Source organism: Acomys minous, assembly GCF_964271855.1.
Source record: "Acomys minous genome assembly, chromosome: 8".
Taxonomy (NCBI): Eukaryota; Metazoa; Chordata; class Mammalia; order Rodentia; family Muridae; genus Acomys; species Acomys minous.
In genome coordinates, this window is record NC_140489.1 from 70,316,042 (window position 1) to 70,320,279 (window position 4,238).

At 41.1% G+C, this 4,238-nt stretch overlaps 1 pseudogene across 1 annotated transcript; it reads left to right on the plus strand.

Moving 5' to 3' along the window:
* Window positions 1-1,995: 1,995 nt before the first annotated feature.
* Window positions 1,996-3,025, plus strand: LOC311604117 (ubiquitin-conjugating enzyme E2 variant 1-like; annotated as a pseudogene). Its single transcript has 2 exons — window positions 1,996-2,031; window positions 2,766-3,025. The product of its transcript is annotated as a ubiquitin-conjugating enzyme E2 variant 1-like (transcript).
* The last annotated feature ends 1,213 nt before the right edge of the window (window positions 3,026-4,238 follow it).

Sequence of the window (4,238 nt, forward strand, 5' to 3'; positions counted from 1 at the left end):
CACATTGCTAAGTCCATTTGCCCACTGTCATTGGACCCCATTTCTTCATGAATCCAATTCTGGCTTATTGTGAAAACAAGCTAAAACATCCAGCCTTGCTGACTGAACAACTACTGGATTTTTTTAACTTTTTCTTTGTAGACAGCCCTCCTTGAATTAGCTGGACCACAGCCTCTAAGACAGTCACAAATTAGTTCTGTTTTCTATAGAATCCTAAATAACATACTTGGATTAGGCAATGATCCTCTCAATAGTTTGTGTTATTGGAACACCAAGAGAATACTCTCATATGTGGATTTAGCTATAGGCTTCCTCTGGTTTTATGTATCACATACATTTTCTTTGGCATCTTCTCACTCAGTGAATTTAGATTTGTCCTCTAAAGGATTATGTTACCAGAAGGAAGCTTCTCAATCATTCTCATAGTAAATCCCCAAACATATGTTTAACATATTATTTCACATTATTTTTGCTTTTTATTCATAACATTAATCACCATTCTATGATATGTAGCTGCATTCAGTTAATTTATTAAATTTCATGCTGCAAAATTATGTATAAAAGTAGAGACTTGGCACACCACTGTAATCACAGCAAATCTACTGAGTGAAAAAAATGAATGAATAAAAACAAATATTACTTTTTCATTTAATTGCTGCTCTATTCTCTCAAGTGACAAGAGCAGTTATATGCATGGGATAAAACAGTATTGGGCCAATGTAAATTGAGATGAAGTCTATTTTGTCTTTTCTGCATGGTCTAGACATTTTGAAAATTACTAAAATTACTATTTATGTCTTTATTTGTAATATTTTCTACAGAGTGAATAAAGTATTTGTTATACTTTTGATTTTAGACACATTTAGGTAAGATTTTAACAAGACATTGTATACATCCATATGGCTACCCTGACTATTTCACCAGTAAGTTTGTTTAGGATAGTTTCCATTCATCTCATCCTTACTTGAGTTAGTTAGTTTTAAATTTCTCTTACCCCAGAATAATTTTGTTGGAATTAAAAATAATCTTGTTATTAAAATTATGCACTTAGTATTATTTGAGTAATAATTCTTTATTAAAATATCATATTTTTACATTCATATCACTGATCCTATCATTAATATATTTATTTAATCGCTTTTATACTGTTGTGAGTATACATCACATTTTGTCTATTCCTTTATTAGTATTTAGGTAGCGTGCATTTTCTGTATATTGTGAGATGGCTTATGAATATTGCTAGTTGAGGTTTTAGTAGACGTATGTTTTCAATTCTGATGAGTAAACACAGGTGGAGCTGGTACATTTAAGATTATGTGTATATCACATTTAATAATAAATTCTAAACATTTATCCAAGGTGCCTTGCTAATTTGCATTTCCAAGTCACAATATGTAAGGTTTCAGGAACTTCACATAAACAAATAAAATCTCTTATTAAAGAAGTATAGAAAAATGGGATTGTTCAAAAGTATTTTGATAGAATTTAAAATCCTATTCATTTGTCAGGAGAGAATTCAAAACCCACTTTCATTATAAAATTTGAAGAAGCACATATTTTCAAAACACAGAAAACATACAGATAGCTTAATATTCATAGATTTAATAGTGTTCATTAGTTTATATTGTGCTTTTACTGATTTTTATAGTTAATAAGTTCTAATAGTTTTCTACTTTGTTTCAATGGTTTGTGTACAATTGGATAAATATATAGAATAACCAGAGGTTTTAAAAATTACATGCCAGAACCTGGAAATAACCTAGATGTCCCTCAACTGAAGAAGTGATTTTAAAAAAGTGTGGTATATATACACAATGGAATATTACTCAGCTATTAAAAATGAGGAAATCTTGAAATTTGCAGATAAATCGATGGAACTAGAAAGGATCATCCTGAGTGAGGTCATCCAGACACAGAAAGACATGCATAGTATATCCTCATACTATAAGTGGCTGTTAGTCCAACATAGATGTCCTCTGAGAGACTCCACGGTGGATGGGGCAGATGCTGGGATTTGTTACTGGACTCCTGGTATAGGGCTGAGAATGGTCTGGAAGAATGGGGGATGGAAGGACACAGAAGGTTCAGGAGCCACACAAGGAGAACATCAAGGCTGGAGAATCTGGACCAAGGGGGACCTACACAAACTGTTGCACCAACCAAGGACAATGCATGCAGTGAGACTAGACCCGCTGTTCAGATCCAGCCATTGCACAGCTCATTCTCCACAGTTGTAGGGGAAGCAGGGACAGCTTCTGACATGAACTCTGGTTCCCCTGATTTGATCAGTTTCCCTTGGTAGGGAGGCCCGGCCTGAATACAGAGGAAGGGGAAGCCCGCTATCCAGATGAGACCTGGTAGGCTGTGGCCGTGTGGTAGGGGAGGAGGACCCCTTCTGCCAGAGGTCTAGTGGAAGGGAATAGGGTAGAAGAGGCAGGGAGGGTGGGAAGGGGAAGATTCAAGTGATGGGATAACCATTGGGGTGTAATCTGAATAAATTATAATATATCAAAATATCACATGCTAAGGAAACTCAAGGGGCGGGGGTAGCAGGGAGTGAAGAAGTGGCCTGTCTTTGAGCAGCAGAAACACAAACTGGCTGCCACCACAGGCTAGGGAATGAAAGTCCCTTGAAATTTCTAAGTGTTGGAAGAGCTGGAAGAAGACCAGAAAGGAATAGGCAAGGGCACACCTAGCTGGGGTCTAGAGGAGGCCACGGCCCTGACACTTACAAGATGGACAGGGATAATAATTGAACCTCCAAGAACAATTTTGAAAACCAAATATTAAGCCTTAAAATAGAATGTGGGCCCAAATACCTAGAAGCACCACCGTCTGTCAGATGAATAACATAAGTCAAATGAACACTGTGAGTAGTTGGAATGGAGTGGTAGATCCAAGAACCACAGCAGGGCAGAACTCCCACAGCATCAAAGTCATCCTGAAGGAACTTTCATGCTTGATGATGTCAAAAGAGATCATGAAACTGCCACAGCGTCCAGAAGTACAGTGTTACAGCAACTAGTCACCAGAGCTCTGGCATCCCCTCATTTTCTACAGCAGTGAATTTTCTAGATACATCTCAAAGTACGGAGAGGAAGCGCCGCTCAGACTTCCCGCTGAGACACGTTCTGATACTAATTTCTTGTCCGTGTGAAATACCTAAGCTGTGTTGTATAACATCTACTGTCCAGTGTAACTGCTGTCTACCTGGTTGAACTGAGATCAAGGTGTGTGGAAGTCAGTTTCCTCTGGGAGCAGTGGGCACAGCTAATGCAACTGTGAACAGAAGTGTCACACAATCACCTGCCGCTGGCACATCGCCTGGGTCTGCATTTGTCCCACTACAGCTGTGTAGTGGCCTTTAGAATAGATGGGACGGCTTCAGGTGGCAGCTCTGGGACTACTGCTGGGCTTGGGGATGCTTTGGCTACACCCCTGCTTTCTTAAGTCTTAAGTCATGGCCCCATCCAAGCCATTGTCCCTACTCCCACTCTTAGCCAGAGCTTAGATTGTAACCCTCCCCTCCCTCTAAAATTGGCTGTGGGTGAGGAATTCAGGGCTTCCCGTCTCCCCACCTTTATCAAGGGGTGCTGCTTCCGCTCTCCTCAACTCCCTTGTTGCCCATTACCACCCAACACTTTCTGTGACCAAAAGCCGTCAGATGAGATTGGAAGAACCTGGCCTCCCTCACTTAGCTCCGAACCACCCTCATGCACTTGCCACCAGCTTGGGAAGGGAGTGCTGCGTCCTCAGCCCCACCAACAGCAGCGTGTGAGCTTTGAGCTCAGGTCTCAAGGTGTACAGAGCTGTCATGGCGACTCAGAGCGGCCAGCGCTCAGGACCCTTGGTGGTTCCACCTAGAGAAAGGCCATGGGGAGAGTTCTGAGTGCACACTGTTCTGAGCTGGTTTCTTTTCCCATAATCGCTGTGCTTTTTATACACTGAATAGGTTTGAACAGTGCTCTCCTGTTACCCTGGCCACCCTTCGGGTCTGATGTAGAGGCTGACAGCTGGAACAAAAGGCCTGGAAGCTGCGGACTCAGATTTCAGTGCTGCTCCTCAGACCTTTGGCAGGGACCTGAAAGAGCTCTGTGTCACCGTGTTTACAGACCGGTGGGTCTGACCTCCTGGCTCACTGTGATGTTCCCCACTCTCTTCAGGACCACTAAATGTTGAATGTGGATGCATGCCGGAAGAAAGGCAATTCGTTGTGTTGAAAAAAAACTTACATGCTA